This window comes from Hemiscyllium ocellatum, chromosome 2, assembly GCF_020745735.1.
Source record: "Hemiscyllium ocellatum isolate sHemOce1 chromosome 2, sHemOce1.pat.X.cur, whole genome shotgun sequence".
Lineage (NCBI taxonomy): Eukaryota > Metazoa > Chordata > Chondrichthyes > Orectolobiformes > Hemiscylliidae > Hemiscyllium > Hemiscyllium ocellatum.
This window is the reverse complement of record NC_083402.1, coordinates 112,185,193-112,201,110: the sequence shown is the minus strand read 5'-3', so window position 1 is coordinate 112,201,110 and position 15,918 is coordinate 112,185,193.

Below are 15,918 nucleotides of genomic sequence, written 5' to 3'. Positions count from 1 at the left end.
GGCAGCCAAAGGCCTGATGAGAAAATGTTTAAATATATTCAAGCATTGCCTACATTTGATGAGAAGGATGTTGAAGCCTTTTTCATTTAATTTGAAAAGGTGGCTAAACAAATGTGGCCAGTGACTATTTGGGGTTTGTTGATCCAAACAAATTTTGTAGGTAGAGCTAGTGAGGTATTTGCATTACTATCACAGGAAATATCTGAGCGTATGAGGAGGTGAAGAAAACCATTTTAAGTGCATATGAACTCTGCCTGCATTCCTGATGAAGGGCTTTTGCCCGAAACGTCGATTTTACTGCTCCTCGGATGCTGCCTGAACTCCTGTGTTTTTCCAGCACCTCTAATCCAGAACCAGAAGCCTACAGACAACATTTCAGGCATCTAAGGAGGGGCCTTGGTTGAACCTACATTGAGTTTGAAAGAATCAAACAAAGTAATTTTGATAGGTGTATAAGGACATGAAAATAGAACAAACCTATTACTCCCAGCTCTTAGGGAGATGATTATTTTGGAAGAGTTCAAAAATTCACTTCCTGAAATAGTGAGAACTCACGTGGAAGAACAGAGAGTTAAAACAGCAAGATTAGCAGCTGAAATGGTTGATGATTATGAGTTGGTCCATAAATCAAACGTTGGCTTCCAACATCAAGTTCAGTCCATGAGGGATAGACATTGGGGAAAAGAGAAATCCTCACATGGAAAGGGAAAAGTAAATCTCGGTGAAGATCATATAGATAACTTACCACAGGGTGGAAAGGACACCCTTGAAGGGGAAAGAAGTTAAAAAGCTCTGGTGTTTTCACTGCAATAAAGTAGGCCACATGAAATCACAGTGTTAATGGGTTAGGAAAAGTACTGGGAAGCTAGATGTTGATAAACAGGATAAGCCAGTGAATTTTGTTAGTGTGGTAATGGAAAGCAGAGTGGAGGCTAGAAAGCTGCACCAGAATGTACAAGCTGGTTAGAGGTTGGTTAAGGAGGAAGTGCCAGATCTTCATAAACCATATACTTGCAGAGGTAAAGTTTACTCGCATAGGTCAGGGAAGCAGGTAAAGTGATTGCAATAGTAACTGATACAGCATTCTCTTAATCCATGCCATTGAAAGATGAGGAGTTATGTACTGCTGAAGGACTATTGCTAGAAAAGGTGCTAGTGAAGGGAATTCACGATGAGACATAAAGTGCTCAATTATGCAGAGTGAGGTGAGAGTGTTCAGTGAAGAGTGGAGAAGTTGTGGTTGGAGCATTGGTCAAACTCTCAGCTCCAGGAATACAATTTGTCCTTGCTAACAATATAGCTGGTCCACAGGTAGGAGTGCTGCCTACTATGATTGAAAAGCCAGCGGAAACTCAGGCAACTGAACTATTGCAGGACACATATGCTGGAACTTTTCCTGATTGTGTGGTACTGAGATCACAAAGTCACCAGCTGAAACAGGAGAGATCAAAGAGTATAGATAAGAAAAATGAAGTGAAATTAGCAGAGACCCCATTTGATCAAGTGGTTGAAACAAATCAACAGCAGATTGATGACAAAGCAAACATCTTTAGCTCAGATCAATTAACTGAGTTATAGCAGAAAGTTGAAAATTGAAAGTGATTGTATAAAAAAAGCATACAGGGAAAAAAAATCAAAATATATCCCTGAATGCTATCTTAAAAATAATGTCTTAACGAGGAAATGGAGACATAATATATTTAAGCAGATGAGAAATGGTCAGATGTTCATCAAGCCGCAATGCTAGTGGGTTATAGAAAGGAGATGAACTATTTAATAAGGATTCCAAAATCTCACAGAGTGTATCATGTTAATATACTCAAAATGTATTTTGACAGGGAAGGAAAGCCAGAAGAGACTGTTATTAGTTACACCACAGAGTGAAGAACCAAGTTCAGCCGATTCTGAACTGGATATTCCTCAAATCAAATTGGACAATGAGGAGGTTGTCAAGAATTCAGATAAATTATTGAGTTACCTTCCAGAGGAAATTGAAATGACCTTAAATTACAAACACATGGGGAGGTTTGTGGAAATAAGCCAGGAAGTACTAACCTAACTATGCATGATGTAGATACAGGAGATGCTGTTCTAATTAAGCAACACTCTATAGGCATAACGCTCTAAAGTTGGCAGAGGTTCAAACGGAGATGTCATAATTGCAGTGAGTTACAGTGACTGGAGCTCACCCATTGTAATGGTGCCAAAACCAGATAGCACCTGGCAGTTTTGTGTGAACTTTCACAAAGTCAAGTTAAGAAGATTGGTGCATATCTGATTCCATGTTTGGAAGACTGTGTTGAGAAGGTGGGACAAGCAACTATGTTGGACTTTCTCAGAGGATACTGGCAGGTACCTTTGTCCAAAAGAGCAAGTACAATTTTGGCTTTTGTAACGCCGAATGGTCTGTATCAGTTTAAAGTCATGCCATTTGGTATGAAAAATGTGCCAGCTACATTTCAGTTACTAACCAATAAGTTCATTTCTGGATTTCCCAATTGTGTAGTTTACATTGATCATCGGGTGAATTTTAGTCACACGTGGAAAAAACATTTGCAACATTTATCAGACATGTTCAATCGACTTTGGGAGGCAGGCCTGGTGATAAACCTGGCTAAGATTCACCTTTCAACACCATGTTATTGGACATGGACAAATGGCTCCACCAGGTGCAAAAACAAAGGTAGTTGGGGGTTTCCCTTACCACTGACAACAAGATCAGTACTATGATTCTTGGGATTGAACGCATTTTGCAGAAAATTCATACCAAATTTTAGCAGTGCGGCTGCTTCACTCACTGAATTGCTAAAGAAAGGCAAGAAATTATAATGGACAGCAAACTGTCACAAGGCATCTGACAGCCTAAAAGCTGTGTTAACCACTGCCCCCATATTAGCCACACCTAATTGTACAAAGCCATTGGAGGTGGCTATCGATGTGAGTGATGTGGGTGTCAGTGCTGTGCTCTTACAGGAAGACGACAAGAAAATAGAAGGACCTATTGGGTATTTCTCCAGGAAATTGAACATTCACCGGCAGAAATATTCGAGAGTCGAGAAGGAGACTTTGAGCTGGTATTGGTGTTACAACATTTCAAAGTTTATGTTACCAGTAATGTACCTGAGATAATCATATGCACTGATCATAACTTACTGAAATTTGTGGAGAAATTTAAGGACAAAATTGCAATACTGCTTAGATGGAGCTTGTTGTTGCAGCCATTCAATTTGAAAGTTGTCCAGGTGGCAGGACGAGAAAATGTGATTGCTGATGCATTGTCAAGTCTTGAATGAGAAATGGAGGCATTTGGTGACAGGAGTAAAACAGACTGATACGAAATGAAATAGTACATGTTTTCATGATTATTGTCAGTAGACAATAGACAATAGGTGCAGGAGTAGGCCATTCTGCCCTTCGAGCCAGCATCACCATTCATTATGATCATGGCTGAACCCTCCAACCACAAGGTATGCATCTTCCGCCTGGGAACCCTCCAACCACAAGGTATGCATCTTCCGCCTGGGAACCCTCCAACCACAAGGTATGAATTCAGATTTCTCCAGCTTCCTCACTTCCCCTCCCCCCACCTTGTCTCAGTCGGTTCCCTCAACTCAGCACCGCCCTCCTAACCTGCAATCCTCTTCCTGACCTCTCCGCCCCCACCCCACTCCGGCCTATCACCCTCACCTTGACCTCCTTCCACCTATCCCACCTCCATCGCCCCTCCCCCTAGTCCCTCCTCCCTACCTTTTATCTCAGCCTGCTTGGCTCTCTCTCTCTTATTCCTGATGAAGGGCTTATGCTCGAAACGTCGAATTCTCTATTCCTGAGATGCTGCCTAACCTGCTGTGCTTTGACCAGCAACACATTTGCAGCTGTGATCTCCAGCATCTGCAGACCTCATTTTTTACATCCTCTATCAGTACCCTGTTCCTGCCTTATCCCCATAACCCTTGATTCCACTATCCTTAAGAGCTCTACCCAACTCTTTCTTTAAAGTATCCAGAGACTTGGCCTCCACAGCCTTCTGGGGCAGAGCATTCCATATACCTACCACTCTCTCTGGGTGAAGAAGTTTCTCCTCAACTCTGTTCTAAGTGGCCTACCTCTTATTTTTAAACTGTATCCTCTGGTTCGGGACTCACCCATCAGCGGAACATGCTTCCTGCCTCCGGAGTATCCAATCCTTTAATTATCTTATACGTCTCAATCAGATCCCCTCTCAGCCTTTTAAACTCGAGCATATACAAGCCCAGTCGCTCCAATCGTTCAGCGTAAGATAAATTCCCGTCATTCCGGGAATTGACCTCATGAACCTACACTGCACTCCCTCAATAGCCAAAATGTCTTTCCTCAAATTTGGAGACCAAAACTGTGCACAATACTCCAGGTGCAGTCTCACTAGGGCCTTGTGCAGCTGCAGAAGGGCCTCTTTGCTTCTATACTCAATTCCTCTTGTTATGAAGGCCAGCATGCTATTAGTTTCCTTCACTGCCTGCTGTACCTGCATGCTTGCTTTCATTGACTGATGTACAAGAACACCTAGATTTCATTGTACTGCCCCTTTACCTAACTTCATTCCATTTAGGTAGCAATCTGCCTTCCTGTTCTTGCCACTAAAGTGGATAACCACACATTTATCCACATTAAACTGCATTTGCCATGCATCCGTCCACTCACTTAGCCTGTCCAGGTCACCCTGTATTTTCCTAACATCCTCCTCACATTTCACCCTGCCACCCAGCTTTATGTCATCAGCAAATTTGCTAATATTACTTTTAATACCTTCATCTATATTATTAATGTGTAATGTGTGTGGTTGTTGCAGTGTACTAACAAGTTAAGGTAAAGGGGTTTTAAAATTATGCCATCTTGGGATAGATTTTTTTATATAAGAGGGAAAGATGTGATGATACTGCTCCTTTATTGTATTTATACTGTCCATGTTTTTTTTTTCAGAGAGGTCGTAGAGACACGGATTCACAAAAGCCTAAAGTTGAAAGGTTTTAGGGCCAATTTCATTATAGCTAACAGATACCGCCTCAGACAAAAGGCTTTCAAGTTTAAAAAAAAACATGTACAATGAAAGGGGAGTAGCCAGTTCTCCAAGCTCAGCTTTTTTCTAGTTTAGAACAGAGCAGTTATAGACCCTTTGGCTCTCAATGTTGCACTGACCTGTGGAACCAATCTGAAGCCCATCTAACCTACACTATTCCATTTTTGTTTATATGACTATCCAATGGCCATTTAAATGCCCTTAAGATTGGTGAGTCTACTACTGTTGCAGGCAATGCATTCCATGCCCCTACTATACTCTGAGTAAATAAACTACTTCTGACATCTGTCCTATATCTATCAGCCCTCAGTTTAAAGCTTTATCTTTCATGCTCGCCATAACCATCTGAGGAAAAGGGCTCTCACTGTCCACCCTATCTAACCCTCTGATTATCTTACATATATCAATTAAGTCACCTCTCAACCTTCTTCTCTTCAAGTCTCAAGTCTCTCAGCCTGTTCTTGTAAGACCCTTCCTCCATGCCAGGCAACATTCCAATAAATCTTCTCTGAGCCCTTTCCAAAGCTTCCACAGCCTTCTCATAATGTGGTGACCAGAACTGTATGCAATAATTCAAGTGTGGCCACACCAGAGTTTTGTAGAGCTGCAGCATGACCTCATGGTTGTGAAACACAATCCCTCTATTAATAAAAGCTAACACACTGCATGCCTTCTTAACAACCCTATCGACCTGAGTGGCAACTTTCAAGGATCTATGTACATGGACACTGAGGTCTCTCTGCTCACCTACACTACCAAGAACCTTACCATTAACCAAGTATTCTTTATTCCTGTTGCTCCTTCCAAAGTGAATTACCTCACACTTTTCCACATTAAACTCCATTTGCCACCTCTCAGCCCATCTCTGCAGCTTATCTATGTCCCTCTGTAACCTACAACCATCTTTGGCACTATCTGCAACTCTACCAACCTTAGTGTCATCTGCAAATTTACTAACACATCCTTCTACATGCTCATCCAAGTCATTTATAAACCTGGCAAACATCAGTGGACCCCAAGCAGATCCTTGCTGTACACCTCTAGTAACTGAACTCCAGAATGAACAATTCCCATCAACCACCACCCGCTGTCTTTGTTCAGCTCGCCAATTTCTAATCCAAACAGCTAAATCATCCTCAGTGTCATGCCTCCATATTTTGTGCAACAGCCTACCATGGGAAACCTTATCAAGCACCTCACAGAAATCCATATACATCACATCAACTGTTTTATCCTTATCCACCTTAGGTCACCTTCTCAAAGAACTCAATAAGGTTTGTGAGGCACAACCTACCTTTTAAAACATTGTGTTGACCATCCCTAATCAACTTATTCCTTTCTAGATGATTATGAATTCTATCTCTTATAGCTTTTTCCAACACTTTATCTACACCAAAGTAAGGCCCCCAGATCTATAATTTCCAGAGTTGTCTCTACTCCCCTTCTTGAACAAGGGGACAACATTTGCTATCCTCCAGTCTTCTGGCACTTGTCCTGTAGACAATGGCAACCTGAAGATCAAAGCCAAAGTTTCAGCAATCTCCTCCTTGGCTTCCCAGAGAATCCTGGGAAAAATCTTATCTGGCCCAGGGGACTTATGTATTTTTACACTTGCCAGAATTCCAATACCTCATCCTTATGAATCTCAATCTTCTCTAGTCGAGTAGTTTGTATCTTAATATTCTCCTTGACAACATTGTCTTTTTTCACCTTTATTGGCCCTAATCTTACTCTAGTCATTCTTTTATACCTGATATACAATAGAAAGCTTTAGAGCTTTCCTTGATCCTATCTGCCAACAACTTCTCATGTCCCCTCTTGGCTCTTCTTTACTCTTCCTTTAGGTCTTTTCTGGCTAATGTGTAATGCTCAAGCACCCCAGCAGAACCTTCACACTCATCATAACATAAGCCTTCTTCTTCCTCTTGCCAAAAGATTCAACTTCCTTAGTAAACAATGGCTCCCACATTCAACAACTTCCTCCTTGCCTGACAGGTACATACTTATCAAGGACACTTAGTAGCTGTTCCTTGAATAAACTCCACATTTCAATTGTGCCCATCCTCTGCAGTTTCCTTCCCCATCCAATGCATCCTAAATCTTGCCTCATCACATCATAATTACCTTTCTCACAGCTATAACTCTTGCCCTGTGGTATATACCTTTCCCATTCAATCACTAAAGTAAACATAACCAAATTGTGGTCACTATCACTAAAGTGCTCACCTACCTCCAAGTCTAACATCTGGCCGTGTTCATTACCCAGTACAAAATCAAATTTAATTTGGTTTGGTTTTTAACAGTCTGGCTGTTCACTGAAAGCAGTCAGTCAATTATGAAGCTGCTGGAACCAAAGAATCAGGTCCATGCTGATCCTCCCTCTCTCTGACATCTTTCCTGTAAGATCCTGTGCTGGATTTTACCTTTTGTGCTAAGGGATGTTTATGAGGATTGTTACAAGTATTTGGAACAGCATCGTTAAGTTGGGATAATCTGTTGGGTTTTCAAATAAGTTAAGTTATTTTACACTCTGTTCTCTTTTGTTTCTGTTTCATTCGGTAACCTTGTAAATAAATTGTTTAAAACTAAGTGGTTTGATCAGCCACATCACTCCTAGAATATCTGCATTACATCTGCTTAACATAACTAGCAAAGTGAGGGTCTGGGCTACTTTCTTGAAATGTTTTAAGGTTGCTTGGCCTGGTTCAAAGCATTATGTTATGTATAATATATACTACAGGTAGTTAGGTTTTGTCAGATATCTCGAAGTTTATAACAACATTAACTGTTTACATGGCTATAATATCAAAGCTATACACACAAATTGTGTTGACCATCCCTAATCAACTTATTCCTTTCTAGATTATTATGAATCCTATCTCTTATAGCTTTTTCCAACACTTTATCTACAAGATTATGTGCTTGATGATGTTACTCTACTTTGCACAAACACAACAAAATGGCTGTACTGATTCCATTACACGCTGAGAGTGACTGAAGAAAAGACAAGTACTTTTATACTGGAATGTCACAGTGATGTGATGTAAGTACCTTAAGAATTAAAGCCTGTATAATCTGGAATCTATGCCATTATACACCAATGGAAAGGCCTGCCTTGCTAAAATTGCACCCAATGTAACCTGGCCTTATCATCTCATCCATCACCATTCATTCTTGGATCTCTACTTCTGAGCAATGTAGAGAACTCAACCATGATATTGAATAGTATTACTATTGCTGATTCCCATATTATGAACATCCTGTGGTTTACCATTGACCAGAAATTGAACTGGACAAGACATTAAAATAGCAAGATACAAGATTAGGTTAGGGCATGGGAATTCTGCTGGTGAGTAAATGAACTCTTGACTCCACAGAGCCTGTCTACAATCTACAAGGCACCAATCAGGAGTGTGTTGGAATGCTTTGCACTTACCTGCAATGACACAGTTTCAAAAGCACTCAAGAAGCTTGACACCATCCATTGCTTGAATATTTTTTTCTTCCCTTCACCACCGATACAATGTGGCAGCATTATATACCATCTATAAGATAAATTACATTACAGCAACTCTCCAAGACAGCACTCCCAAACCTGTGACCTCTACTGCTTAGACACCATCACTTATAAGTTTTGCTCCAAGCCTGACTTCATAGATTGGAAAAACAACAACATTCTCTCATCTTGTTGTGTCAAAATCCCAGAACTCCCTTACAAATTGCACCCTGAGTGTTCTATATATCTAGGACTACAGTGGTTCAAGAAGACAGGTTCAGCACTATTGTCTCCAGGGCAATTACAGTTGGGCAATGCATATAGACTGAGATAGCAACATACACACCCCAGGAACAAATAATACAAAAAAGCTGCCTGTAAGAATCTGTGTTTCAATTTACCTGTTTGCCAATGTTTAAGAACAAAGAACAAAGAAACTTCGCAGCCCAGGAACAGGCCCTTTGGCCCTCCAAGCCTGAGCCGATCAAAATGTATTGTCTAAACCTGTCAGTCAATTCCTAAGCACTTGTATCCCTCTGCTCCCCACCTACTCATGCATCTGTCCAGATGTATCTTAAATGAATCTACCATGCCTGCCTCTACCACCTCTGCTGGCAACGTGGTTCCAAGGGCCACCATCCTCTGTGTGAAGTACTTACCATGTGTATCCCCCTTAACCTTTCCACCTCTCACCTTGAAAGCATGACCTCTCGTTATTGAATCCTTCACCCCGGGAAAAAGCTTGTCTCTATCCACCCTGTCTACACCCTTCATGATTTTGTAAACCTCAATTAGGTCCCCCCTCAATCTCCTTTTTTCTAGTGAAAATAAACCTAACCTCAACCTCTCTTCATAGCTAGCATCTTCCATACCAGGCAACATCCTTGTAAACCTTCTCTGCACCCTCTCCAAAGCATCCACATCCTTTTGGTAATGTGGCGACCAGAACTGTACACTGTATTCTAAATGTGGCCGATCCAATGTCTTGTACAATTTTAACATGACTTGCCAACTCTTATACTCAATACTCCAATGAAGGCAAGCATACTATGTGCCTTCTTGACCACTGTGAAGTTATGGGATGTTATGGATTGGAGAAGTTCCTTCTTTAAGTTACTGTATCAGGTCAGTTAAGCTTTCCAATGCTTAAGTTATTCTAAATTACATTCTCTTTCGTTTCTAGATAATCCAAGATAGAGGACAGAAAGATTTCTGGCTGTAACAGCTGCTCCTTTTTTGAGGTATTTTAGGTGTTGGAGGTGATTTCCTCAAATTCCAGGAGCAGCAGTTACTGTTTAATATGCTGATGCATTGTTTTGGAACTTTGAGGGAAAAAATCAAAACAATAGCAGTTTTAAAAGGGAGAGGAATAGACAAAGGAAGCACAGGGTGAGATCAGTGCAGGAGAGAGAGAGAGAGAGAGAGAGAGAGAGAGAAACCACATTGCTAATTGACACAGCAGTGAACCTGCGCAGTTACTGACTTTGCTGTTTGAATTCATGTATCACTGGACATCGGAGTGCATCTGGGCAAATTAACAAACAGTGAAATTCACAACTAATCTTGGAGGAACCTGTTTGGGAGAGGTCACAGCACAGAAACAGATAAGTGAATATTTAAGTGTGGCCTTACAGTTTGCCATAGTGAGCAGAATGGGTTCTTTCTTGATTATATGCTTTATTGAAATATATCACTTGATTAATCTTAAAATATAAGCCATAACTATTAATTTAACCTGGAGCAGATTTTGTAAATGGGGTTATTTTCTGGGTGTGTAGATTGTGAAGGAGCAAAAATGGCCTTTAGTCAAGTGATATGCTCTTGTGGTCAGATGTGGGAGCTTAGGGAGAGTTGATGGGTTACTGAGGATTATATTTGCATTAAATGCCGTTGGTTGTGAATCATATCAGATCTAATAGATAGATTAGAGAGACATTAGAGGCAATGAGGAATCTACAAGAGCAAGGGGATGTGATGGATGGTAGTTATAGGAAGGGGGAAAGTCGCAGATGCAGTCGCACAGATGAGTTAACTCCAGGAAAGGTAAGAGAGGTAGACAGTTAGTGCAGGAGTCTTCTGTGGCCATTTCAAACAAGTATGCTGTTTTGGAAAATGTAGGGAGTGATGGATTCTCAGGGGAACGTAGCATGAACAGCCAAGTTTCTGGTATTGAGACTGGCTGTAAAGCAATGAGGGGTACATTGGGTTCTAAGAGATTGAATGTGTTCAGGGATTCTCTCGTCCAAGGTACAGACAGATGTTTCTGTGGCCAGCAGTGAAAAATCAGAATGGTGTGTTGCCTCCCTGGTGCCAGGATCAAGGATATCTCAGAGAGGGTGAAGAATGTTCTCAAGGTGGAGAGGGCAAGCAGGCGGTCATTGTCCACATTGGAACCAACAACTTAGAAAGGGAAAAGGTTGAGAGTCTGAAGGGAGATTACAGAGAATTTTTTTTTAGATTGCCTACAGTGTGGAAACAGGCCCTTTGGCCCAACAAGTCCACACCAACCCTTTGAAGAATAACCCACCCAGACCCATTTTCCTCTGACTAATGTACCTAACACTGCGAGCAATTTAGCATGGCCAATTCAGCTAACCTGCATATCTTTGGATAGGAATTCAAAAGGGAGGTCCTTGAGGATAGTAATATCTGAATTACTCCCTGTGCTATGAGCTAGTGAGGGCAGGAATAGGAGGATAGAGCAGATAAATGCATGGCTGAGGACCTGGTGCATGGGAGAAAGATTCACATTTTTGGATCATTGGAAGTTCTTTTGGGTAGAAGTGACCTGTACAAGAAGGACAGATTGCACCTAAATTAGAAGGGAACTAATATACTGGCAGGGAGATACTGTTAGAGCTGTTCGGGAGGATTTAAATCAGTAAGGTGGTAGGGGAGGGGGGGTGTGGTTGGGACCCAGGAAGATAGTGACGAAAGAGATCAATCTGAGACTGGTACAGTTGAGAACAGAAGCAAGTCAAACAGTCAGGGCAGGCAGGGACAAAACAGAGAACAAGGTAGGACTGATAAATTAAACTGAATTTATATCAATGCAACAAGGAAGGCAGATAAACTCAGGGCGTGGTTAGGTGCATGGGATATCATTGCAATTACAGAAACATGGCTCAGGGATGGACAGGTCTGGCAGCTTAATGTTCCAAGATACAAATGCTCAAGGATGACAGAAAGGAAGGCAAGAAAGGAGGGGGCATGGCATTTTTGGTAAGAGATAGCATTACAGCTGTACTGAGGGAGAATATTCCTGGAAATACATCCAGGGAAATTATTTGGATGGAACTGAGAAATAAGAAAGGGATGAATACCTTTTCAGGATTGTATTATAAACCTTCTAAAAGTCAGAAGGAAATTGAGAAACAAATTTGTAAGGAGACCTCAGTCATCTGTAAGAATAATAGGGTGGTTGTGGTAGGAGATTTTAAATTTTCAAACATGGACATAGACGAGAGGAATTTAAGTGTGTACAAGAAAATTTTCTAATTTAGTATGTGGATGTGCCTACTAGAGAAGGTTCAAAACTTTACCTACTCTTGGGAAATAAGGCAGGGCAGGTGACTGAGTGTCAGTAGGGGAGCACTTTGGGGCCAGCCACCATAATTCTATTAGTTTTAAAGTAGTGATGGAAAAGGATAAACCAGATCTAAAAGTTGAAGTTCTAAATGGGAGAAAGGCCAATTTTGATCGTATTAGGCAAGAACTTTCAAAAGCTGATTGGGGGCAGGTGTTCGCAGGTAAAGGGATGACTGGAAAATGAGAAGCCTTCAGAAATGAGATAACGAGAGTCCATAGAAAGTATATAGATTGAAAGGAAAGGCTGGTAGGTATAGGAAATGCTGGATGATTAAAGAAGTTGAGGGTTTGGTTAAGAAAACGAAGGAAGCATATGTCAGGTATAGACAAGATAGATCGGGTGAATCCTGAGAAGAGTATAAAGGCAGTAGGAGTATACTAAAGAGGTAAATCAGAAGGGCAAAAAGGGGACATGAGTTAGCTTTGACAAATAGAGTTAAGGAAAATCCAAAGGGTTTTTACAAATACACGAAGGACAAAAGGGTAATTAGGGAGAAATCAGCAAGGCAGCCTTTGTGTGGAGCTATAGGAAATGGGGGGGATACTAAACGAGTACTTTGCATCTGTATTTATAGTGGAAAAGTATGTGGAAGATATAGAATGTAGGGAAATAGATGGTGACATCTTGAAAAATGCCCATATTACCGAGGAAGAAGTGCTGGATGCCTTAAAACTCATAAAACTGGATAAATTCCTAGGACCTGATCAGGTGTACCCTAGAACTCTATGGGAAGCTCGGGAAGTGATTGCTGGGTTCTTACTGAGATATTTGTATCATCGACAGTCACAAGTGAGGTGCCAGAACACTGGAGGTTGGATAACATGATGCCACTATTTAAGAAAGGTGGTAAGGACAAGCCAGAGCATTATAGACCAGTGTGCATGATGTTGGTGGTGGACAAGTTGTTGCAGGGAATCCTGAGGGACTGGATGTACATGTACTTGAAAAGGCAAGGACTGATTAGGGATAGTCAACATGGCTTTGTGCATGGGAAATCATGTCTCACAAACTCGATTGAGTTTTTTGAAGAAGTAACAAAGAGGATTGATGAGTGCAGAGCGATAGGCATGATCCATATGGACCAGTAAGGCTTTTGACAAGGTACCCCATGGAAGACTGGTTAGCAAGATTAGATCTCATGGAATACAGGGAGAACTAGCCATTTGGATACAGAATTGGCTCTAAGGGAAAAGACATGGGGTGGTGGTGGAGGGTTGTTTTCAGACTGGAGGCCTGTGACCAGTGGAGTGCCACAAGGATCGGTGCTGGGTCCACTACTTTACATCATTATAATAGTGATTTGGATGTGACCATAAGAGGTGCAGTTAGTAAGTTTGCAGATAACACCAAAGTTGGAGGTGTAGTGGACAGTGAAGAAGGCTACCTCAGAATTCAACAGGATCTTGATCAGATGGGTCAATAGGCTGAGAAGTGGCAGATGGAGTTTAATTTAAATAAATGCGAGGTGCTGCATTTTGGGAAAGCAAATCTTAGCAGGACTTATACATTTAATGGTAAGGTCCTAGGGAGTGTGACTAAACAAAGAGACCTTGGAGTGCAGGTTCATAGCTCCTTGAAAGTGGAGTCACAGGTAGATAGGATAATGAAGAAGGCGTTTGGTTTGCTTTCCTTTATTGGTCAGAGTATTGAGTATAGGAGTTGGGAGGTCATAAATTGGCTGTACAGGACATTGGTTAGACCACTGTTGGAATATTGCATGCAATTCTGGCCTCCTTCCTTTTGGAAAAATGTTGCGAAACTTGAAAGGGTTCAGAAAAGATTTACAAGGATGTTGCCGGGGTTGGAGGATTTGACCTACAAGGAGAGGATGAACAGACTGGGGCTGTTTTCCCTGGAGCGTCGGAGGCTGAGGGATGACCTTATGGAGGTTTATAAAATCATGAGGGGCATGGACAGGATAAATAGACAAAGTCTTTTCCCTGGGATCGGGGTGTCCAGAACTGGAGGGCATAGGTTAAGGGTAAGAGGGGAAAGAGAGTGGAACTTCTATAAAATGAGCTGCCAGAAGAAATGGCGGAAGCTGGTACAATCGCAACATTTGAAAGGCATCTGGATGGGTATATGAATAGGAAGGGTTTCGAAGGATATGGGCTAGGTGTTGGCTGATGGGACTAGATTCGGTTGGGATATTTGATCGGCATGAACAAGTTGAACCAAAGGGTTTCCATGCTGTAGTCTCTATGACTCTATATCTATAATGTTTAAATGAATTCTGTTTTGCTTAAAGCCAAGTGGTTTGACCAGCTGCATCACACCTGGAATATCTACCTCACATCTGCCTTTAAAATAAGAAAATGTTAGGGGTCAAGACTGCTTTCTTCAAATATTTTTGAGGGGGTTTGGTCTGGTCCAAATACAGGGACATGGGTTTCAATCTCACCACAGCAGAAATTATGCAATTTGAATTCAATTAATCAATTTGGAATTAAAGGCTATTCTGACAGTGATGGCAAACCCCTTCTCAATTTTTATAAAACCCATCTGATTCATGGATACCCTTTAAAGAAGAAAAATTGATGCTCCACCACGTCTGGCCTACATACGATACCGAATCCACAGCAATGTTGTTGACTCTTAACATCATACTAGAATTGCTTCACAATAGGTATATAACCACTACAAAGTCTGATGAAAGGAATAAAACCAGACATATCACCCAGCATCCACAAAGGCATTGGATACAACAATGACATGTGCAACTTGATTGACCCTAAAAGGTTCTCCTTACTTAAGATCCTGGGACTTATGTCCAAACTGGGAAAGCTGTCATAAAGCAATACAGCATGGAAGCAGACCCTTCAGTCCAACTCATCCATGCTGACCAGATATCCTAAATAAATCTAATACCATTTACCAGTGTTTGTCCCATAATCCTGCTAAACTCTTCTTATTCATATACCCATCCAGGTGCCTATTAAATTTCATAATTGTACCACCCTCCACCACTTCCTCTGGCAGCTCATTCCATATGCACACCAACTTCAGTGTCAAAAAGTTGCCTGTTAGGTCCGTTTTAAATCTTTCCCCTCTCACCTTAAGCCTGTGCCTTCAAAGTTTGGAATCCCTTACCATGGGGAAATGACCTTGGCTATTTACCCTATCCATGCCCCTAACATTTTTATAAACCTCTATAAGGTTACCCCTCAACCTCCGACACTCCAAGGAAGACAGCCCCAGCCTATTCAGCCTCTCCCTATAGCTCAAACCCTCCAACCCTGGCAACACCCTTATCAGTCTTTCCTGAACTCTTTCAAGTTTCACAATATCCTTTGTAAAGCAGGCAGACCAGAATTGAACATAGTATTCCAAAAGTGGCTAGAACAGCCACAGCATAACCTCCCAAATCCTATAGTCAATGCAATGACCAATAAAGGCAAACATACCAAATGCGTTTTTCATATCCTGTCTCCCTGTGACTCCACTTTTAAGGAACTATGAACCTGCATTCCAAGGTCTCTTTGTTCAGCAATGCATTCCAGGACCTTACTATTAAGTATATAAGTCCCACCCTCATCTGCCTTATCAAAATGCAGCACTTCATATTTGTCTAAATTAAAATTTATTTCCCACTCCTTGGCTCATTGGTCCAAGTGATCAAGGGCCCATTGTACTCCGAGGTAACCTCCTTCACTGTCCACTATTCCCACTGACTAGTCAAGTAGCAGCCTGATATACTCATTCTCACAGATCCAAGCATTACTGTTAAGGTCCTAGATGCCTCCATCAAAATCTCTGCATAAGTCCATGTAACCAACT